Source organism: Carassius auratus, chromosome 14 (assembly GCF_003368295.1).
Source record: "Carassius auratus strain Wakin chromosome 14, ASM336829v1, whole genome shotgun sequence".
Taxonomy (NCBI): Eukaryota; Metazoa; Chordata; class Actinopteri; order Cypriniformes; family Cyprinidae; genus Carassius; species Carassius auratus.
The window spans coordinates 16,421,491-16,446,490 of record NC_039256.1 but is presented as its reverse complement, the minus strand read 5'-3'; the positions used below and the strand labels follow the sequence as shown (position 1 = coordinate 16,446,490).

The 25,000-nt window shown below is 36.4% G+C and overlaps 2 protein-coding genes across 3 annotated transcripts in view; one reads left to right on the top strand and one right to left on the bottom strand.

Annotated features, from left to right (window-relative positions):
- Positions 1 to 25,000, bottom strand: part of LOC113113816 (dedicator of cytokinesis protein 2-like) — a 121,548-nt gene that overhangs the window by 19,609 nt on the left and 76,939 nt on the right. The window lies entirely within an intron of this gene.
- The window catches only part of LOC113113817 (protein FAM196B-like), a 48,780-nt gene continuing 24,669 nt past the window's right edge, over positions 890 to 25,000 (top strand). For both annotated transcript variants that reach the window (XM_026280306.1, XM_026280307.1), the window contains exon 1: positions 890 to 3,571. The gene's annotated coding sequence lies outside the window, so the exon portion shown is untranslated. The remainder of the gene's footprint in view (positions 3,572 to 25,000) is intronic.

Genomic DNA, 25,000 nt, shown 5'->3' with positions numbered 1-25,000 from the left:
TAATAAATCTAATTAAATAGAGCGGTGTCATCTATAAGGACAGATGGCTCACTCTGCCAAATGAAAATAAAACCACGCACACATGAGGCATGAATATCCCTTCATCCAGATTCCACCTGTTCAAACATCTCTTATCTCTTCTGATCTGTTTCCTGTTTCCTTCGTTATTCATTGAGAACATAATTCATACCGACTCGCATCGTTTCATTTCTCTGCTAAAATATTCATTTGATTTTAAGTGGCTTTTGGGCAGAAGCAGGTCGAAGTTTGAGAAATCAAAACCAGAATATGTACAGTATTTCAAAAAATTATGAAATTGAAATAATTGAAATTGAAATCAAAATATATATAATGATTATGAATGTGTTAGTGAAAGGAGACTGCATTAACATTTTAATAATTTGATAAACTAGTGCTCTCTTTGTTTTTGGTTTAAGAGATGAATTCGGCGACACCGACTCGTCATCTCCGCAGTGGTAATGCGCCTGTATCCATGTTTCATACGGATTAATCTGAAGATAGGCAATGTGCTTTCCATTTGAATTAGTTCATTTGAAAGTAAACATTTCTTCCTCTATAAATATATTTTTTATGTCTGTAAGGCAAGAGTTTCACGCTCAAGTTCACAGTGACTGAGACGGCAGAAAGTGCATGTTTGCTTTCATTATTTTACAAAAGCGCGATTTGTTGTTATTGTGAGTGCTCACAAATAAAGTTAAGAGTCTTTACAGATTTGAAAGATGTATTCATCTTATTTGTATGAGCAAAAATGACAGAGAAGCCTATTTTAAGAGCAAGGAGTGCCTCCATCTGTCCTGCAGTGAGCTACTGTTCAGCTTCCACACTCCACACTCCACACAGACACAATAGCACACATTTTTCTAGGTTAACATTAGATTGAGCAGCCATGTAAAGTTGCTAATATTACATATTTTTAGATGATAAGCCATATTTAAGTTCGATGAATGATTGGCGAATGTTTGGCTGTCCTGCCTGATGTACTGTATACAATATACCTGCCGTAAATGATCTGTCCGTCCCGGACTGCGTGACTTCGCCTGTGGATTTTATTATTTTATTCTGCCACTAATAAAATTTTGGTCGACCAAGCCTCTTCTGCAGATTTATGCAGAGTAATATTTATATGAATACCGTAATATAAAGTATTACCAAACATACAAAACAATGATTTTTCATGTCTAATTTACTTTATATTATATTTACCAGTACTTGTTACTCTTGAAATTGATTTGCTTTGGGATACCTGTAACACAAACATATGATTTTAGACATGTCAAAAAAAAAAAACTACCAAAATAAGTAATAAGTTTGAGAGAGAGAGGGAAAGACAGCGAGACAGAGAAAGAAAGAGGGTGTGACATTCTGCTCGGACTGTGACAGAATAACTGATGACAATAAAAATGTAGAAACAGACTAGACAAGAAGAGAAGTTTTCAGACAAAAACGGGGAACTTTTTATGCGTTTTGCCTGTTCGTTTACGCAACAGCAGTGTTTTGGGGACTGAAAAAGCATATTTTTGAAAACAGGTTTCAAAGTGCTTCAAAGTTTCTGAAAATGCCCCGTTATTGTTTCCATGTAAACATCCACTATGGGAATCTTCGAAAATGGTGACGCCATGCGCGTGCGTAGTACGTGATAGGTATGTAGACATGCGCAGTATGTGTTGCTTTTAAAGGGAAGTGCGAACAAACATACACAACAATGACAGAGTACATGGTACTGTTGTTTCTGCTCAACAGTTTGCTAACGCTTCTCCAGCAAAGTGTGGATTTACTTCACCAATATTGCAATCAACAGCGGAGACGCATCACATCCAACATATGTATATCGTCACTTCCCTACAGATACTGTTTACTAACAAGGTGATGGTGCCAACTACTGGCCTGGCATATGTAATACAGCGCTTTTGGCCATTTCGCATATATGTGTAAATGAGAATTGTTTTGAAAATGTTGTCATGTATATGTGAAACATTTTAAAAATGACAAGGGAAAAACTTTTCCGTCATTTGATTACATCTGTTGTCATGTAAACATAGCCGTAGACTACAGAAAAAGACACAAACACACACCTGAACACACACATGACGTCTGTGAGCATCCGGGAGCATGTTGAAAAGGTGTGTGTGTGTGTGTGTGTGTGTGTGTGTGTGTCACGGTCACTTCTTGTCCTGGTTTCAGTTCTTCTTCCCCTGCGGCTGTAACCTCATCTACATCTTTCTCATTCTTTCATTTTCCTCCTGTTATCCTTCTTTTCGCAGCTGCCCCCCTCTAGTCCTCTCTCTCATTTTCACCCCCCCCCCCACCAACACTTCTCTCTCTCTCTCTCTCTTTAAATTGATGTTATGAGATTCCAGCTCCACTTCAGATCAAATTAAAAAAAGCTTTAGTGAGAGCAAACCGCACGACCTTCCTTCATCCTGTGTTTTACATATCACACACACACACACTACAAGGGACATGTCCCTTTGTTGTTTTTATGTAAGGCTAATAGCAATGACTGCAGACCAACAATATTGATAAAACTTCAATGTTTTGTATTTTATAGATGTTTTTTTTTTTTTTTTAAAGAATGGTAAAAACTTTAAAATTCACATTTCCTATCAAAGACACCCATAGATTTTGTGAGATTACGATAATATTATAATTTATATTTTTAATTAGTTTTTTTCTTATTTCGTATTTGTTCATTTCAAGATTATTTTTATTTTTTTCTCGTTTGTTTGAGCCTTATACAGAAACAGAGACTCAACCAATGGTGTGAGTTTGGGGGCGGGACTTTCTATTTATCCAACCAATGACAGGTGAGATGAGTGTCTCAGAAAGATGTTTGAAAAAGGTGTTTTGGTACACCAGTGCCACAGATAAGATGCACAATACTTGTATTCCTCATTTCAACAGGCCTTTTTTAAACTGAACCTAAACTGAAACGTCTTTCGATTGTAAAGTGTGTCAGTGCATCCTTCTTTACAGCAAATAACACCAGCTGTCTATTGTGCTGACATTCAGACATACTAGTAATAATAATATATCATGGGGGGGACGGGACTATTTTTTAAAACCAAGCATTATGTTTTCTAACAAAACACACAAATTTGCAAACTGCAAACACTTCTTTGACCCTAAATCTTGAACACGTTTGGACAGTGTGTGTGTGTGTGTGTGTGTCCAGACCTCCTATCAGCAACTAATGTGACCAAACAGGAGGGGGAAACCAGGACACACAGCGGGATTAAAACACACACACACATGCACACACACAGAGAGAGAGGGAGAGAGAGAGAGAGAGAGAGAGAGAGGGAGGAGATACGAGACGCTCAGTTCACCAGTAGATGGAAAGAGAGACAGATGTGCTCGTGAGAGAGAGAGACAGATCATAAACACAGACAAGAGAAAATCACACAGACGGATGTAAGAAAGAAGAACAGAAACACACGGAGGAGTCCGATCTCACAGGAATATAGGAGAAACAGAACGAGAGAAAGAGAGAGATGAAGAGATGCAGAGATGAAGAACAGTCCGTTCACCTACACAACACTCTGTGATGAAGGTCAGTAACCGAGTTAATCATCTAATGAAATATTACAACAACGCTCAAGTCATTAGCGTACATCTAAAACATTCATTCAATTTCATTTCAATATTTTCAATTTATTGTTACATTTTTTTATTTAATTTTTAACATTTAAAATAATTTCTTTTTTATTATTATTAATTTATGTGTGTGAAGTGCTTTTGAGTTCAAATAAAAATATACTAAAAAGCGCCTTGGTTCTAACATGCACCATGGTCATACCATAAAAGTATCAAAGTATCATAATGATACAATGTTTTTTGGACTTGTATCATGGTAATGTTTTGATATTCTCTGTAGTACTTTACAGAATCACATATACACCATAGTGAAATATCATTCAGTATCACGGTGTACACCAAAACACCAGAGTTGCCATCTGACACCATCATTTTACCATGGGACTGCAATATTTCTGTAAGGGTCTCTGGTTGCTAAAATCGCTCATAATGCCTGTGTGTAATTAATCATCAATAACACAGAGCAAGTTTAATGAAAGTATTGTAAACACAGCACTGGGATCTGTGTGTGTGTGTTACATAACAACAGGTATCTAATACCCATCTGTTACTGAGACCTCTGATTAAATAATATGTGTGTTGTAAAATGTGTTTGTGCATAAGTGTGTGTGTTTTTGGCATGCGTGTACGTGGTGCTTTTAAATGTGTGCATGTGCCTTTATGTATTTGAGTGTGAGTTGTGTGTACATGCAAAAAAAAAAAAAATTCTATAAGGCCAAAATAATATTTTAAATAATAATAAAAAATACATAGTTAAGATCCAAAAATATATTTTCAAGATGTACGTGTATGTGTTCTTTCTAAATGCAAATGCATTGACTCGCACATGTTGTTCCAAATGTGTGTGACATTCTTTCTTTTGTGGATCACAAAATAAGATATTTTGAAGAATATCTGGAGACAAACAAGACTCTCACTGCACTGTAAAAAGTGGCAACCCAAAATGATAACATCTAAATCAAGTGGTTTTATTCAAGTATATGTATATATATGTATGTATATATATATATATATATATATATATATATATATATATTAGGGGTGTAACGGTTCACAAAATTCACGGTTCGGTTCGATACGATACACTGATGTCACGGTTCGGTTCGGTTCGGTTCGATACGTTTTAGATACAGCAAAATGTAAAAACATCTCAACTTTTCAGAATGCCGCAGCGCACCGCGGGTCATGTGACAAGAACTAACCAATCAGCTTCATCCTTTCCCGTAACAACGTTGAGAGCTCAGCCAAGATGAAGGATCAGCTGATCATAGTTGTATATGGATTGCAATTTTGAAATAAATTTAGTAGCAGAGCTACTGCAAGCGATTTTTAGAGCTGCAAATCCATTTATCCTTCGCTGAAATTTCCGCGTCTCATGGAGAGAGCACGTCATTGTTGCTTAGCAAAGACAGACGCCTCATGAGCGCTTCTGCCCGAGCGCTTTGGAAAGGAGGAGAAAGACGCGCTTAGTCTGTTGCAGATGCGACATACCGTTGTTTTTTTATCCACCACTCTCTTGCCATCACCATTATAGCTTAAAGGGAATCCAAAGTGCACCCAAACACCAGACCTGTTGGTTATTGGAGGATCTTCTCATTTCTAGTCTGTTAAACGCCTTGGCTATTTTGCAACGAGCCTTCAGCGTGTACTGAGTGAGCGAGCGCCTGCTGAGTAGCCTAACATAAACATATAAGATGGTGTTTTTTTCTTCTTCGGGAGTGTCAGGGGCGTTGCCTGTTACGTTGTTTGGGTTATTGGGCTACCTTGTTGAACGCATATCATTATATTTCTCTCTCTCTCTTTTTTTTTTTTTTTCTTCAAATATAATTAATTACTCCAACGAACCGTTCGGTATACATAATGCGTACCGCGTACCGAACCGAAAGCGTCGTACCGAACGGTTCAATACGAATACGCGTATCGTTACACCCCTAATATATATATATATATATATATATATATATATATATATATATAATTTACCAACAAAACTTATTTTTTTTTGTAAAAGGATGTTACTCCTTGTTTGAGAACATTCAGAGTACATTCATTAAGTAACATCTCCATGTTGCAATATGATAAAATGGATTGTTCCCATGCCCATTTTCTCTAACGTTTGCAATAACCAAGACGTTTTTTTTAAAAAACATTTAAAAACATTTTAAAAATATATTTGAAACATCTGGAAAAAAAATATTTTGATTTTAATTTAATTTACCTTTGCAAATTTAAAGCAGGTTGCAAAGCAACTGCAGGTTACTACTATTTACTGAGCACTGAGATGTGTGTGTTTTTTATATCCTCTTTTACGTTTAATAGAAAAAAAAGTCAGTCATAGTGATTTGGAAAGATATGAGGTGAATAAACAACAAAATTGTTGGGAAAAGGGTGAACTATGTATTCAACTATTTGCATTACGTTAATTTAAATCAAATTTACTTAATTTATAGATTATTTAAGACGTCCCTGAATGCCCCTCATAGAGAAGTTTTGACATATTTATATCACTTCTGGCAACAAATGAGTTCCTAAACTAGCATGTGTGTGTGTGAGAGAGAGAGAGACTCAGAACAAGAGTGTGTCGAAATTGATTTCACGCTAAAGAAATCTAAACACAGATAAAAACATTGAGAAACAGTGAGACACAGACACTTGAACACAAGTAAGTGAAGATAAGAGAGGAAAGACAGAAAGAAGGACAGACCGACAGTGAGAGATAAACACCAGAGAGAAGGATGGACAAAAGACAAGAAAACAGACAGTGACAGCAAAAGAAAGAGGAGAAAAGACAAATGAACAGAAAGACAGGAGACAGACGGGTATTTAAGAGAGACAGGCCTGAACCTCTGAATGAGGTGAATCTGCAGACATCTGTCAAGATGATGTCCAGCTCATATTTCACCTCAGAATGGAAAAGGAATGAATAAGAAATGTCTGACATGATGAAATTAAGGCTAGTTTTAACTTTTTTTTTTTTTTTTTTTTGCATTGCATTGCATTACTCTTTATTACTTTTTTATTACTTTTTAATAATTAAATAAGTAGTTATTTACATTTACATCTCATTACCATAATGGACAGCAATCCATTCTTAATTTAAACATTAATTATTATTATAATTATTTTACATATTGTAAAATATTTTTGTATTGATATATTTTTTTGAATGAATGAATGAATGAATGAATGAATGAATGACTAACAGGTCATGAAGTTTGAAACCATATCAAAAGTCTGGGCTCTGAAGATTTTTTTAAAGAAATGAATACTTTTATTCAACAAAGGTGCATTAAATGTATCAAAAGTGACAGAAAAGACATTTATAATGTTCTAAAAGATTTATATTTTAAATAAATGCTGTTCTTTTGAACTTTCAAAGAATCTTTGAAAACATAAAAAAAGGATCATGTGACACTAAAGTCTGAAGTTATGATGCTGAAAATTCAGCTTTGCATCAGAGGAATAAATTACATTTTAAAATATATTCACATGAAAAACTGTTATTTTGAATTGTAATTAATATTTCATAATATAACTGTACTTTTGATCCAAAAAATGTATAAATATGTGAAAATACAGCCTTAGAGAGAATAAGAGAATTCCTTCGACCACATTAAAAAAATCTTACCGACCTAAAACGTTTGTGCAGTAATGTATATACATAATTTAATATTTTATAATGCCGATAAAATCTAATGAGAATCATCATTGACAATAATGATAATAATAAAACCCACAAGTGAAATGTCTGAATACATTACAGTAATGAGATTTTGGGTTATTAATGGTCCTAAAAACAGACTTATATATTATTTTCCTTCGATTTCGGGATGAAATGCGACCTGGACGTGACTGTGTGATTTACTCAGAGAAGAGGGTATAAAATGAAAAGAGTTTGAGAAAACAGGCGTCATCCTCCAAAAGAGGTGAAGACACAAACATCAGCATGTCTCTTGGGACATTTGTGTCCTTCTGAAGACAAATGCACACTCTCTCTCAAACAGGTTTTTAAATTTATTTATTTATTTTTAAATCTGTTTTCTTTTTAAGCTGATAAATCTTTTTAGCTACCCTGATACTCTCACAGGCGCAAACACACACATGTCTGATTGCTAAACACATTTGTCACAAGACCAGTTCTAAACACACACAAGTTCAGCAGAGTGCTTTGAGACTCAATTAAATCATCTTTACATGTGCTTTTGTTGGTTTAGTAGCGTTGTTTAATAAGTCAAGTATCACTATTAGGCCTACTATTTCAACAAACCTCTTGAACTCAGTGTTAAAGTTCAGTGCTCCAACCTCCCTTAACATTGTAACTACCACCCAAAACAACCTAGCAATCTTCAAATGAAGCCATATCAACAACCTGGAAACCAAGCAAAACACCAAAGCAGTGACCCAGAACAGCCTAACAACACTCACACCAAGCAACCCTCCAGTGGCCAAGCAATTAGTGTTAAGTTTGTGTCCTGTATCCAAATACTTTTAAGTTATTATCATATTTAGTCAACCTTGCCCTGTTTTTGTTGTGTTTTAGTCGACTAAATGTCTGAGCATTTTAGTGGATAAAATCTTAGCCACATTTAAAACAACAGTGGTCGAGTAAGTGCATTTATTCAGCAAGCACAATCGCAAAACAAAAAAGTCAAGATCTCATGACAGAACACAGACTGGCTGAATGACACTTTCATTTAAGCCAAGCATCTCACATGGAGATCGCTAAACTTCAGCTTTCTTGTTTATCTGTGTTATCATATTATCATCAGAGCTTCCTCAACGAAGGTCGGGTATCTGAGCATGGTTGCAATTATTAAGCAAAACACTTGGGCAGAAAATGTATCCTTTTAAAAAAGAAGCGTCTTATTTGGGGGATTTGAACTCTTGATATCTGGCAACTGCACAAATGGAAGCTCATGTATTAGAAGCATGTACGGCAGTCCGCAATAATATTTTAAAAGAGATTTCTGTATAGTTTTTATCTGTTGAAATACATTTTATTCTCGTCTTTTGTTGTCAACAATATTGCATGCTGATATAGTCACAGTTATCTTTTATGGACCTCGGCATCAACTTGCTTTAGTCATGGGAAAACATTTTCATTATAGTTTTCATTAACAAAATTAACACTACTAGCAACTCAATGGCAAACACCCAAAACACTCCAGCAGCCAATGCAAACAACCAAGCAACCTACTAAAAATGCCATAGCAACTCTCTGGCAAACACCAGAACACACTTGCAACCCCCTAACAATCCCCCTTCTAACAATACACAAGCAACTCCATGGCAACACCCAGAACACCCCAGCAACTCCCTGGCAACCACAAAGAACAGCCAATCAACTCTTCTAACAGTGCACTAGCAACTCCCTGACAACCACTCAGAATGCCATAGAAACATCCAACTAATGACAAAGCAACTTCCTGACAACTACCTAAAATAAATTAGCAACATTCTAACAATGCACAAGTTACTCCCTGGCAACCACAAAGAACAACCCAGCAACTCTCTAAAAGTGTTTCAGCAACCATCCCGAGCAACCTAGCAACCCTCCCTAGAAACTCCCTGGCAAACAAAAAGAACAACCTAACAACCCTTTTAACAGTGCCCTAGCAACTCCCTGTCAACCACCTAGAACACACTAGCAATCAGCCCTAAACAATCTAGAAATCCCCTAACAAAAACCCTCGACACTCCCTGGCAACCACAAAGAACAACCTAGCAACTCCCCTTCTAACAGTGCACTAGCAACTCCCTGACAACCATTCAGAATGCCATAGAAACATCCTACTTACTAGCATCGCAAACTCCCTAACAACTACCCAAAACAAATAAACAACATTCCAACAATGCACTTGCAACTCCCTGGCAACCACAAAGAATAACCTAACAACCCTTTCTAACAGTTTCCTAGCAACTCCCAGGCAACCACAAAAAACAACTCTCTAGTGTTTCAGCAAAAACACTCAGAAAAACCTAGCAACCCCCAACAGTGCCCTATAATCTCATCAGTCCCATACCTATAACAAATGATGTAGAAAGTCCCTGGCAACCACAAAGAACAACCTAACAACCCTTCTAACGGTGCCCTAGCAAGTCCCTGGCAACCACCAGAACACACTAGAAATCAGCTAACTGAACCCAACCGAAACAACCCCTAACAAATACCATAGCAACACAATGGTAACCACCCAGAAACCATAGAAACCACATTACAACATGCTAAAACCACTAAGAACATCTTGGCAACCACACAGATATGTCCTGGCAACTGCCACAGCGTTCTGATAAATGTACACCAATGAGCTACAACTATACATTGAATACTTTGGTATTACCATCATATCATGTAAAAAAAACTGTTATACTGTGGTACTCTGAGGTATTTGGAGTTAGTGAGTGCTGAGTAAAGTATACGTCAGTATGCACTGAGAAACACCACAGTCAAGCCATTACACACACTACTTGCACCTGTGTGTGTGTTTCAGTGTGTGTGTGTGTGTGTGAGTGCAGTGGTTCATCCATTAGGTTTCCCTGTGTGTGTGTGTGTGTGTGTGAGTTATGTGTGTAATATAACTGGTAGCGTTTTCCTCTTTCTGTGTGTCTCAGAGGTGCTGTACGCTCTGACTGGTTAATATTGTATGTCAGAGGCTTAAACACACTCGTGTGTATCTCACTTTGTAACATCTCCCAGAGCTTCGTTCAGTTCGACGCTCTGAATGACCTCATACCACTGCAAAGCATGAACTGCCAGCCAAACCTATCTAATCATCACAAAAAGAAGTTAAAAAGACCACATTTGATGTAACTGTTGTTATTGGAATATTGGAAAAAGGAGTCCGATTTCTTCAAATCTCATTAGATCCCACCGAAAGCAGTTAAAGGCTCCGGATAATGAACAGACGACTGTCTGCTGGGAGTCACTGCATAGAATGAAGACAGACTTTACAAACTACATCTTTCATTCAAGCGGACACACCAGATCCATCTCCACTCACTCTATATGCTCATCCTGCCTGCTGTTGGTTGTTTTGATTCATTTCTGTGCACACAGGGTTCAAAATAAACACCCGTGAATGACATTTGCTTATAAAAATTCAGCTCTGTTGAGTAAATAAAATGGAATTACCAACTAGCTGACCATTCAGTGAAGCAATGAACATCATGAATACAGTTAAATCTCAATACCTTCAGGACTACATTCACAATATACAACACGGACTTGAGCTCCTCGCTGCTTTAATGAAACTGTTAACTCATAATAGAAATATTAAATGCATATATTTTCATGAAAACCTTATTTTATTAATCAAATTGACTGGTGTCCTTCTCCATTACATGGTCTAGCGTTAAGATAAAGGTAAACTCAGAATTAAAATGAAATTCAGTTTTTGTTTTAATGCAATTTAGCTATAAAAGCAAAGATTGTCAAGAAAACCATTTTGAAAATAGTTGTAAAAGCTTTATAAGCTTTTAGTTTTAAAAGCTTTAAGATTTATATTCTGAAAGAATGATAGATGAACAAAACAACAATATATATTAAACAGACAGACAGACAGACAGACAGACAGACAGACAGACAGACAGATAGATAGATAGATAGATAGATAGATAGATAGATAGATAGATAGATAGATAGATAGATAGATAGATAGATAGATAGATAGATAGATTTAATTTCCCAGAACGCATCACCTGTGTTGAATTTCCCTGAATTATTATTCAGTAAATTACTCTTCCTGTCATTCCAGTTCAGCTCCCTAATGCAAAATATATCAGGCAAAATATGGTTTTATGTCTGAGAGTAAATATTTATGGCCAGTAAACTTACTTTCTTTGCTCCAGTGGCAGGTTTGACAAAAGCATAATTTTTGGAAGGTGTGTGTGTGTGTATGTGTGTATGTGTGTGTGTGTGCGTGTGTGTGTGTGTGTTTTCAGGACAGTGCGATGACGGGACGCTGCATCTGTGTCTCCTGAATATCGATCGCCGCACACAGAGATGCTAGACAGTTTTTGATAAAGTGTGTGTGCATGTGTGTGTGTGTGTGTGTGTGTGTGTGTGTGTGAATGATGACACAAGAGAAGCTCAGAAAGACTAAATCAAAGTCAGGTGTAACTGAGTGTGAAAGAGAAGAGAGAAGAGGAGTGCAGGGCTCGACCGGAGCTGAAGAAGAGATCAACAGAGACTCTCAGTGTGTCTCTGTGTGTGTGTGGGTGTGTGTGTGTGTGTGTGTGTGTTCTTGTTTTTCTATCCTGGTGAGGACTTCGACCTGAATACACACAGACTCATGGGGACTCGTGTCACCGTGGGGACCTAAAATGAGGTCCCCACGGGCAAAGCCCCACAGGCCCCTCCTAAACAGTGTTTGGACACGCCCCATGAGTTTTTTTCAAAGTCCTCATGAGGACGGTTTTCAAGACAACAATTTGTGTGACTGTGTGTTAATGCGACCCTGGTGGTCACACTGAATATTGCAGTCCCCACGAGTGACATTGTTCTGGAAAAGTGCGTCACTTTTTCCACACTCTCTAGCGCCAACTATTGGTCAATAATAAAACTACAATTTAATTATATATGTATTCAATATATTATTTGAATATTTACTTATAATGTTTTATTTCTTTATAAAATAAACAGAAATTAGTAAATGTACTGTTGATGCACCTGGATGAAAATTCTGGATCCCCTGAGCCACAAACAGAAAAATGATTTTGATTAAGCAAATTTTTTGTTGTTTTACATCAAAGTATTCAAAGTATTACATCAAAGGCATCAAAGTATTAGAATATAATTAATCAAATAACATTGATGCCCTTTATGTAATTTATTTTGTATCTATCTATGTTCAAATAATGATTACTGATGACAGTAGGAAAGAAATAAAAAAAAGTTTGGCCAACTCCAGGTCATTCAGTCTCTCTTAAGCATGGACTGTTGTTTGGGAGGAGAATCTACATCAATTAATTCTCCATTTAGGTTAAAAATACTTTAATCTGATTTTCTGAATGGTAATATATTATTATTGTTATTATTATTACTATTCTATTATTATTATTTAATTATAGTATTAAATCATGATCAGTAAATGATAATACCGTTTTTTCCCCTCTGGTATACCCTTGTGGCTGAGCCTTTCGGCATACATTAAACAGAATTCAAAGAGTTTACTTTCAACCGATTGCGAACAAACTTGAAAAACAATATATATATGTTAAAAATAATCAGTCTCTGATAATATACAATCTCTGTACCTGAAATTGGCAGCTGCTGTTATTTAAAGTCTTCTGGATTATGTTTTTGATATTTCACTACACACAGCTGGGATTCACCAGATTGTGGTAATCTGTTTTTTAAATTCCTTGTACAAAAAAAAGTTGTATTAGATAACTACAGACATTCTACAAAGCTCTGTGCTCTCTCAGAGCATTAAAAGTGAACTGCTAACACACTACTTTTAATGTAAATGTTTCAGAAATTTATTCTTTTGTAAATGCTAACTGCTAAGCTAACAGAGCTGCACATTATACTCTCAGCCCCACATCTCAGAGTTTATCAGTGTCTTCCAATACTCCATGGGCTAGTAGTGATGCCACCAGATAACAGAGACTGAGTGATACTGCTTTAGCATGACCTAATGGAGAATGCTGATTGTACATACACACTACATCTCTCTTTATGATGCTAAATGATGTGAACAGTACAGAGTGAGAGATAAACAGATAAACATCTGCTGGTCCAGTATCAAGGTGTTAGTGCTCCTAGTGAAGTAGAGGGCTGATGATTGGTTGCTAATGCCCCGTCATTGCTCATGCAAGCATGTGATAGCGTATGTCCTCCAGTTCACAGTCACACAAGGAGCAGCTAAAGGCCATAGTGGAGGACTGGTCATCACAGGAGGGAGGCTTTAACACTAATAGTCCTGTTAGCAGAACAGTTCATAGAGACAGCATCAGTATCTCTCAGCAGATACCAGGGACATGACGGGCTTCTGCTCTGAATCTAGCTGCACAATGACTTCTGTGATTCCGACTGCTGAGTGACCACAGGGGCCAAATCTAGATCAACAATAGTTCATAATCAATGTGGTCTAATAAGTACAGTTCATATACAAACGTAAGTGTACACAAAACTCTTACCTCTGTTTTATTTCTAAGTTGTCTAAGTGGGAGGATATAAACCAGTGGCTAAGCCAGAAGGGTTTCCCAGTGTGGAAAAACAGTACCATAATTCGTTGTATTATAGTTTTACCATTTATTAAATCTTGTTATAGTATTTGTAAACTGAATTGACAATTATCTGATGTAATTTGCAAAGATAGTCTATTTTTTCATTCTCCTCTACCATACATAGTGTATTATTATTTTAATTTATTGATTTAGCAGACTTTTCATCCAATTTGACTTGCAAATGAGAAAAACAAGCGATTCAACTTCAGAGAAGTGCTAGCAATACATGGTTTCAATCATTGTCTAGAACATTACAAGCAAGGAGAGGAAGAGATGTGAAAGAGAGAGAGATTTTGCTTTTATAGTAAAAATATTTAGGAAGATGCTGTTAAAGAGCTTCAGAATTACAGTTTCTTACAATCGGTGGGACACATTTCTTAATACTTAAGTCACTTCTTCAAAACTCTTCACACCGTTCTCCTAACCATCTTTCAGCTTGACACAGCAGTTCATTTCACTTTCAGAATGCCCTAAAACACACTTTATCACTGATAACACAGCAACCTAAAAACACTAAACACAGGGAGCATTATACAACGTTTTCTTTTGTAAAATGTTTTTACAAAACAAGAATGATACTCTCTACTGTTTATAATTCACTGCAGTGTATGTTACATGCTCCATGTTTACATTACAGTACACAATTATTCCTAAGTTTTCTCCTTCTGAACAGATGGTAATGAAAGTGAAAGGCTAACACTTGTGAAGATCTTCAGCTACATGCAACTGCTTTAATAATATTTGATGTTTTACATTCACAACATTTTTCTCCATGATATTACTGTAGAATCATGTTGCACATTTCTGTCTTATTCATTTTTGTACTAGGATTTGAAAACATTATGTAAACATGAGCGAATTGGCTTGTATAGTACACAAAGTTTTGGTGGTGTTTGTGTCAAAACGATGGTTGCCGTGATTTTGCCAAGAAAGACATGTTCCTGGATCAACATCCCTGTCCAAAAATACAGACTTAACCCAATCCCCACCCCTACCCATAATTTATTCCTAAAATCAGAGGGAAATGATAGCTGATTAACAAGGGAGTAGAAGCACCCAACCCTGATTGTTAACCTAAAACTGACATTTCCTGAAAAGTTATTTCTCAATTCTGATTGGTTGAGTTGAATGCTGTTCCTGGATCAACAACGATGTTGACCCAGAAGAGTTGTACTTGGTGAAATCACGCTCACCTCGAAGTGATAAAGGAATTCATGTAATTTGACAGATGTGGTCAATAAATGCATTTTGTGCCAAATGATACAAATGATAGCCCACATAGACTCGCTGTGTGAAGAGTTTTGAAAAAGTGACCTAAGTATTGAGAAATGTGTCCTAGCGATTGTAGCGACCCTTCAGTCCCTTCTAAGAATCTTTTTTTGATAAGATATTCGTGAAAGTAATTTAACTTTAGCTACAACTCAAGCTGCTTCTAGTGTTGTGTTGAAATGGTTTGGAACAAGCAGGAACAAGCAGGTTCATGGATCTATCACAACTCAGTCTAGAACTGCTCTAAGTCACTTAGTTCAAATGCAAGGCACCATCTGAGAACAAGGCCTCATCCCGTTTTGTCTCAAGACAAGCTTCACCTGTTTCAACCCCATTTTATTTATTTTATCTAGTCTCAGAGGGTAAAATAATATCAGTTCTGACAAGGGCTAGTAATAGTTACTTTTTTATGAATATCATAAAAAGTGAGTTCTAAATTGGATCCATTCATTCATGTGTATTTTTTAAATGTAAAATTTAATTGGCTTTAAATGTATTTTTATATAAACGTTCTGTCATTTTTTACTTGGAAAAAAAATCTCATTAAATCTAACTTTGAGCAGAAATTGCATTTATTTTGTGATAGCAAATATGATAATTTACCGATTTGCAAAGAAAACAGAAATCTAAGAACAACAAAAAGGAAAGTCGGGTCAAACATATATGTCCCGCGCATTATAATTAGCAGTAGTCGTAATGAGCGGCGCGTCGCACAGAAGCGGAGATGTGACGTCCCCACCGCGACTATCCCCTCCCCCTCCCCCACTCTACCGATCATCATCACACCTGAAGCGAAGACGAGATGCGCAGCTCGAGACACGGCGAGGACCACACGACATGGACGAGCGGAAGGTAAGTTTATGGCTCGATGTAATAATGTGATATTTGTGTAACTTACTTATTATTTAGACATTTAGTAACAAAGTCACGTCCTTTTATTTCTTTACATTATTTTACATTTCTTTACGCTTTTCACAATCAGCATAAACTTAATGCAGCTTGCAGAGTGTAGATTAATCATTAATGTACCAAATGACAATAATGTCTTACCAATAATATATTAATTAGTGCTGTAGACTCTTATAAGTCTTAAGATCATGTTTTAAGGCCACTTAGAATCGCATGATTAACGTGCGTTTTAGCGTTAATCCGCGTATAATATTCATTTACTTTAAAATGATGTTGTCTTAATGCTATTTCTGAAGGACATAATTTCACCACAATTGTGAAAATATTATCTTTATCAATATGTGTAGTTGATGTTCGGCAGTGTTGGGTGTAACGCGTTACAAAGTAACGCGTTACTGTAATAATATTACTTTTTTCAGTAACTAGTAGTGTAAGGCATTACTCGTCTGAAAATGGTAATATTATTACAGTTTTCCCAAGCTAGTTACTTGCGTTACATTTGCCAGTAGCACCTTCATCACACACAAGGCACACAACACAGAGAACAGAAGGGAAGGGAAGGAGGGCGTGAATGGAACAGTGATTGGTCTGGGTTTGGCACGAGGTATCATTTACCATCACTGATTGGTCGACAGCCGGCAGCAGAGCGGCACGCTCAGACAGATGGGGAAAAATGGAAGCGTCAACAACGGCAAGCTCTTTTTCAGAGGAAGGTTCCCAGCAACAGAAAGCTAGTTTCGACGGGTGGAGATTCAGTAATTATTTTGTAGGAGTGCTCCGATCACGATCGGCCGCTCGTTAATGCGCATCTCAGTAAAGCCGGTTCTCTAAAGCGGTTTATTCCATCAGGTGCGTGAACCATATGTTCATACAACCGTGCCAATAAACGCTGAAAATGAACGTGGATTTGAGCATCTTCTCAGTTAATAACGGCTCTGTGTAGTAACAGCTGCTCTATGTGAAATCACGCACCTGATGGAATTAACCGCTGATTAGAGAACAGGTGTACTGACGAGCAGTAATATAAGTGAGTTGTGTAAACAGTGATTTATGTGACTTCAATTATTTCTTATTAAACTCAAATCGAAAAGTAAAAAGTATTTTTTGGAAAAACCACATCCTGGTGTTAGTCTTCATATGCTGCTGAATAGTGTTAACACGGATATAGAAAAATAAGGAGTGCAAGAGATTGATTCTTAATGTCAGTTTATTTTTAATTAATACTACAGTAGTTCGGTTCCCTTTACATCTTTAACTACCCGTTAATTTATCAATTGAATGGGTGACCTATCCTCATTAATAGAGCAAACATTTGCCCCCCCTGAGAGAATTGGCAGGAGCCGCCACTGATAAAGACCCTAAAGAACACTCCTCCTTTGTATGTTCTCCCTCCATCTGATGCATCTCAGGCAATCATAGAGTAATTAAGAAAAAAAGATGTAACTAGTAATATAACTAGTAATATAACTAGTTACTTTCTCCAGGGAGTAATAAAGTAAAGTAAGGCATTACTATTTTTGAGAGTAATATGTAATATGTAATATATTACTTTTTTGAGTAACTAGCCCCAACACTGATGTTCGGTAACATTAATGTATGTTCAGGTGTGGCAGCTGATTAGCGGCCTGCACGTGCAGAGCCATGTGGGGGGTCTGTCTGATACAGGCGCGATTCATCACTTTATCCCACAAAAAACATGAATATGATGTTTAAAATATACAAGAGATTTTTCAACTAATGTAATGCAGTTTTCTAGACTAGAAATGGCCTTTTCTGTCAAATTATGAAAATATCTAGCCTTATTTCACAAAGTTAAATACTTTAATGTATTGATTATTGAAGTTAAATTAAAATTATACTATTGGAGCTTGAAATACAGTGTAATGTGATGTTAGATCGTGATGTTTGACTGACTGTCACACTTGTGCTTGCAGGAAGGTGAAACTAACTTAAAGTCATCTATGGATGGAAGCTTTGGATGCACAGGTGAGCTCATGAATTGTTGTCAAATATTACTACAAATAATTATTCAAGCTTAGAATTAATTATATAATTAGCTTTATGAGCCAGAGTAACCCAGGTTTATAAGAACACAACCTTGGAATAAAAGAATAAAAGAAATAGCCCTCCATACTCTCCTGTAACAGCCCTCCTCCGTGCCAAGTTCATGGATGTGCGGGACATATACTTTCAATCTGACATACACTTTTCAATCTTTTGTTTCTAGATAAATCATTTTGTAATTAATTACTGGTAGAGCTGCAACTAACGATTATTTTTTCTGTCGACTAATCTAACGATTATTTTTATTACAATAAATAATTAATCTAATGTTCTTTTTTTGATTAGCTAATGAATCCTTTGGATAACTTTACAAAAAAATACAACTTCTAATATAATATCTCAACCTTTATTCATTTTCAACCAATGTGGTTGACGTTTTTACAGTATAAAATAATAAAGAGGCAAAGAAAATTATTTTACTATGGTAAATATGAGTTTATTATAGCGTTTATAATTAAACCACAGTAGTCAATACATTTACAGTTGTCTGAGACGTCATGAAATGTTCTTTAGCATCACAAACCATAAAATGTAGTCAGGGTTCTGCCATGGTTTAGCATAGTTTACAGAGATCTGGAGCTGATTTGGGGTAGCTCGGTGGTTTGTGACTGTTGTCTCGCGGCGCGCTGTCTTTTAAGGGGCCGTTCACATATCTTTTGATCACAATCTTTTGCGCACTCAAGTTTGTTATTTCCAATGTAGGCACGCGATAAGCGTGCTCATAATGGAAGTGACGATGTCGCGCTCATTTTTTCGTGGCGCGTCCGCACCGCATCGAGTTAAAATCATCTCAACTGTCCAAAATGCTGCAAGCGCAAGAATATCAGACCTGAAGCAGGAAGCTGGTCACCAGATCACACGGTAACCATTTAAACCGTAACATCGGAGAGCGCCAAGATGTTTTCCTCTGAGGTGTTCACGCAACGAAGTTGTGCTGCCGTGGTACACCATATCGTTTTTATAAAGGGGACAAAGTATTCCCATACTTTTGATAACGGTGGTCTCTGTTTTTGTGATAGAATGCAACTTTCTCCATTCCCAGTATGCCATTATGCGAGATGTAAACAAACAGTGTGCAACGATGCGTCGACATTATCGATTATGTCGACTACAAAAATACGTTGACGCGTCGTTGCAGCACTAATTACTGCTCCATTTAAATGGAAGTCTTAAAGGGTTAGTTCACCCGAGAATGAAAATCTGTCTATCTTCTACGCAGCCTTGAAGCATCCTAGGTGTATGTGACTTAGCTCTTTCAGAAAAATCTAATCGGACTTATATTAAAATTTGACTGACAGAACAATGAACTGCAACGCGAACAAACACAGTGGCACTCATCGCACATTACAGATCACGATCAAGATAATTTAGAAAGGTTTTTAAATGACCAAACACACTCAAGCCGCCTTTCCACTGTCTCCGACGAACGACAAGCGACAGACCGGAAGTCATTCATTTCCAATGGAAAGTAATGCGGGAGCTGCGTGGAGTTCTGATCACATGCATATGCGGAAATTTTGGATCCGATTTGAGCCTTGGATACGTTCAAATATTTGAACTTCTGCGACTAGAGCATATGCGAATGCCCGACTGGATGTGATGTATTCTAATCAAAACTATCGGTGCGAGGTGAGAATTACCAATATTTTGTTAACATTAACATTATCCTTTAAACACTATTTCTGTTAAATTATGTTTTATAATACTTAAGGCGGAAATAATTATTTAATAATTATTAAACCATTATTTACGTTGATTAGTCCCATAAAACCTACTGTTTTTATTTTGGGGGTCACCTGATTTGTGAGGATGCATTCATACATTAACTATGTTCATTAAAATTATTAATTTTACCATGGTGAACATGCCAAGGTAACAGTTGCTGCATGACCAGTTCTGCGCGACTGCCGCTAGAGGGAGAAATGCGACAATCCTGTCCGAATGTCGTGTGCAGTGGAAAGAGGGCTTCACACACATTTTTGAATCAGAATATCAGATTGTTCATGACATGGTATGCAAGTTTGTGAATAATTAAAAAAAAGGAAAAACGAAATAAAAGCGATTCATCTGTCATACAGTGTTATTGTAGATGCGGTGTGTCACGTGACAAGCCTGACGCATCGCCATGGAAACAGTAAGGGGAACGTTCTAAAATAACGGTCGTCTTAAACTCACTCTGGGGGGACCGCTGGAATATTTAAACTCAGCACTGAAGAGGTTAAAACGTCCCTTACACAGCTCCAGGGGTGATAAAGGCCTCCTGTAGCGAATCCATGCGTTTTTGTAAGATAAATATACAGATTTCAAACATAATAAACACTTTTTTTTCTCAAATCTGTTGATTTTTTGAATGATGAAGACGTATGTTTCACACCTGCGCCTCTGGGACATATAGCAAAGGAAAACCAGTCTCCTCTTCACTTGTATTGAAATCCTCCAACGTTTTTCTCTACAAATCCTTGTTTTGTGCTTCTAATTCATGACCAGGGTTTTGTTTTGTTCTCAAGAAATTTTTAATATAAGGACAATTTTTAATATAAGTCCGATTAGATAATTCTGAAAGAGGTAAGTCACATATACCTAGAATACTTCGAGGGTGAGTAGAAGATAGACGGATTTTCATTGTCGGGTGAACTAACCCTTTAAGGCCACTACACTATCACAAAGTAGTTAAGGGATGTTTTATGTAATTAGCACAATCTAAGGTTAATTTATGGAAAATTATTTTCTTTGTTGTAGTTATAACTTGATTATACATTTTCTTTGTGGGTTTATTAAAAACTAGAGGTGCTCCGATTAATCGGCTACCCATCACAATCGGCCGATAATCACTTTGTGATGATTGCCGCGGGTGAAATAATTATAATGTTATATTTCTGCATTAAATAACTTATAAAGTAATTTGAAAACCTTGTGTGAGAGAAGTAACTTCAAAAACAGCGGCAGTAAATCACAGCGCGCTCTTTCTCTCTCAACATACGCAAATGGCTTCAAATCACCTTGAACGGATTGACACGTAAATGTAGTAACACCATACATGCATATTATTAAAGTCTTTTTGGCTAGGTTTAAAGGGAAAGAGCACTTTTAGATAAACAAGGCAATAAGATGGCACTCTAGGAGGAAAAACAAAGTTCTTTATGAAAGGCAGGATTGCTTGTAATAAATATTTAAAAAAAAGGAAAGGCAATAGAGCTGACTATTTCTGTTAATGGTAAGTTTATGATAAAGTAAGAAAAGTAGTTTAAATGTTTTGCCACTTGCTTGAGCAAATTAATATGTAGAAGTAAATGCAAAAGTAAAAGTATTGAAAAATGTGTTGCTTATTTTTTTTTTAAACATGTCTGATAAAAATTGTATTACTGTTTAAAAAATAATTATAATTGCCATGCTGAAAAAGTATTTTCAGTGACAATGTTTGGATTTGAAATCAAAATAATGGATAAATGTTGTTTGTGGCAAACAGCCAAGGATCAGTAGCAGACTCTTGTGTGAAAGCACCAGTCCGTGTTGCTTCCCCTCACACAAGAGTCTCCTAAGAGGGGAATTATCCCATTTCACAAATGAAATTCAGGCCCCAAATAAATATCAAAAAATCCTGATTGGAGTATCAATATATATAGTTATAAATGATAAAAAGAAGCCTTTAAAAAGATCGGTATCGGTGATCTGTATCCACAGATACTGCTTTCTGTGTTCAGCGATCGGCCTCAAAAATCCTGATCGGAGCACCCCTATTAAAAAAGAAAGAGATCATCTGTAGAAAGTAAGATTATTATATCTAATGCCTTTAGTGAAAATTTACATTTTAAAAACCAATTTAATGTATGCTTTTTTGTTAAATATTTGAAATGCCTTCAAATTACAGAATATTTTGTATGGTAGCATTAAACAGAATCAAAACAGGATAAAAGGATTAGACATGATTGTTATTGTGACAAATACCTTTCTGAAATATTACATTTTTATTTCTTCATGTATTCATTGTTTGTGAAAATTAGTTAAAATAAAAAAACATAAAATTGTAATAAAATTGTACAATTGTCCCTTAACTAAGTACTTTTAACAGTAACTGGACACAGATATTATTAATTAACTGTAAGAATGTGTAAAGTCCTATTGGTTAGTCTTTTGGGTTTGTTATTCCATACTGATATTTCTCTTGGGGTTTAGGCCTAGAACTAGTAGGAGGAAACAATATGGAAAAATATTTTACTAAAGTTTGAACAGCCTCAAGTTGGCATTGTTTTTTGTGAACCTAAACAGTATTTCTGTCTTCTGTGAATTCCATTACAGTGGATGATGTGACCGATGGTCCTGAAAAGAATGCAAAGGTAGGCAGCCACTAGTGATTCACAGGTCTGGGTTTCTAAACACCTAAACTCTCCCAAGCCTTTACAAAAGCCAGTCTGCACCTGCAAGCATAGACAAGTTTTTGTCACTCACCCACCTGAACCCTGCCAGTCAAACACAGTTGACATTACTAATTTAACTCTTTACGAGTTGTTTAGTGGAATATATGGAATCACCTTTGGTTCACCTATGTGTCTGCTGTCAACAATAAGTCCTTATTTAAAGGTTCAGTTCTTAAGGTAGCATAAATGGCAAAAGAAAAGCTTCCAAAAACTTACAAACTTAGATTTTTTGTCTTGTAGGTTCAGAGCCATCACTTGAGTCGCCTCCAGAAACTTAGAGCGCATCACAAAGCTTGCGAAGAACGATACATGAAGGCGTACACAAAAACTTTAAATGATGAAGGGGAAAAGACTTTATATTTATATCAGAGCATGAAAACAAAGGTTAGTTGTAAGTCTTTTGTATGGCTTCATTTGCTAGGTCAGTCTTATGTTTGTTAAAACGTGAATTTTGAGTTTTTTAGTTACTTTTGAGTAATCGTAACATCAAACTTCTTGTTTTCAGTTAGCAGGTCTCTCTAGTCAGCGGTTAGCTTACAGTAAAGGGACTGTGTTAGATTCAGAAATAGTAGGCACCCTAGACGGTGAGCCACGGGATGCCCAAAATAAAGCTTTAATAGGCTGCCTGATTTTTACTCTTTAACTTGTTCCGATAAAAAAAAAATGTTGGGGAGTTCTGGTAACAAGAATGTTGATACGGTCTGTTTTGTACAAGGTAAAAGCAGATCATTTTTGGTTAACATTGTATGAACTAAATATGTCAGACAGTCCCGTTTTTAGCACAGCTAAAACAGCTTTCTAAGCTAAAATGAATTGCAATTAAAAATGTGAATTTGAGTGTATTTTTCTGATCATTTTTTAGAAAGTACAACAGTGCTCCGATGATAGTGATGGTACCGTGACCCTTGACCCTACTCCAGACATGGACACCAGTGTACCTGAGCTCAGAAGAACTGACAGTGTAATCGTAAGTTTATTTCAATATCTTAACGTATTTATATGAAAAGTGACAAATCACATAAGTGTTTTTTTAATTCCAGTATTTAAAAAAACAACTGAGATTAAAGTAATTGTTGTATCACAATCCATTTTCAAACGTGCCAACCTTAGGCAAAAATTTTTAGCATCAAATTATTTAATTGAATATAAAAAATTAGCTGATTTATTTTTTATTTGGCATTCAGATCATGATTAGTTAGTATCTTTTTCTGCTGTTTAGTAGGTGAGATCCTGGCTCTTGCAGTTAGAGGCACTGCATGTACATAATAGAGCTGCAACTACGATTATTTTTTCAAATAGTCGACTAATCTAACGATTATTTTTATTACAATAAATTATTAATCTAATGTTCTTTTTTTGATTAGCTAATGAATCCTTTGGGATAACTTTACAAAAAAATACAGCACAATACAGTATAATATCTCAACCTTTATTCATTTTCAACCAATGTGGTTGAAGTTTTTACAGTATAAAATAATCAAGAAAATTATTTTACTATGGTAAATATGAGTTTATTATAGCGTTTATAATTAAACCACAGTAGTCATACATTTACAGTTGTCTGAGACGTCATGAAATGTTCTTTAGCATCACAAACCATAAAATGTAGTGAGGGTTCTGCCATGGTTTAGCATAGTTTACAGAGATCTGGAGCTGATTTGGGGTAGCTCGGTGGTTTGTGACTGTTGTCTTGCGGCGCGCTATCTTTTAAGGGGCCGTTCACATATCTTTTGATCACAATCTTTTGCGCACTCAAGTTCGTTATTTCCAATGTAGGCACGCGATAAGCGTGCTCATAATGGAAGTGACGATGTCGCGCTCATTTTTTCGTGGCGCGTCCGCACCGCATCGAGTTAAAATCATCTCAAACTGTCCAAAATGCTGCAAGCGCAAGAATATCAGACCTGAAGCAGGAAGCTGGTCACCAGATCACACGGTACCATTTAAACCGTAACATCGGAGAGCGCCAAGATGTTTTCCTCTGAGGTGTTCACGCAACGAAGTTGTGCTGCCGTGGTACACCATATCGTTTTTATAAAGGGGACAAAGTATTCCCATACTTTTGATAACGGTGGTCTCTGTTTTTGTGATGGAATGCAACTTTCTCCATTCCCAGTATGCCATTATGCGAGATGTAAACAAACAGTGTGACGCGTCGATGCAGCACTAGTACATAATCACATAGTCGTCCCCAATGTGTTGTGTAGTTCACAATGACAAATTGTACCATTGTACTTTGATGTCAGAAGGTGTACAGGTAGGTAGTTCTGCGTTTTGCAATGACAAAGTTTTTGCTATATTCATGTAGCACTCATGTCACCACTACTTCTCTTGCTAGTACAGACTGGAAATTAAAACCTACACATTGAATGTTTCACATTGGACAGGCCTTCATAGTTTGAATGTGTTTGTTGTTTGGCATTTTGATCAAGCCTTGGCATTTCTGATCAAGACTTCTAACTCATAGCTTTTATTCACAGCTTAACAGAAAAATGCTA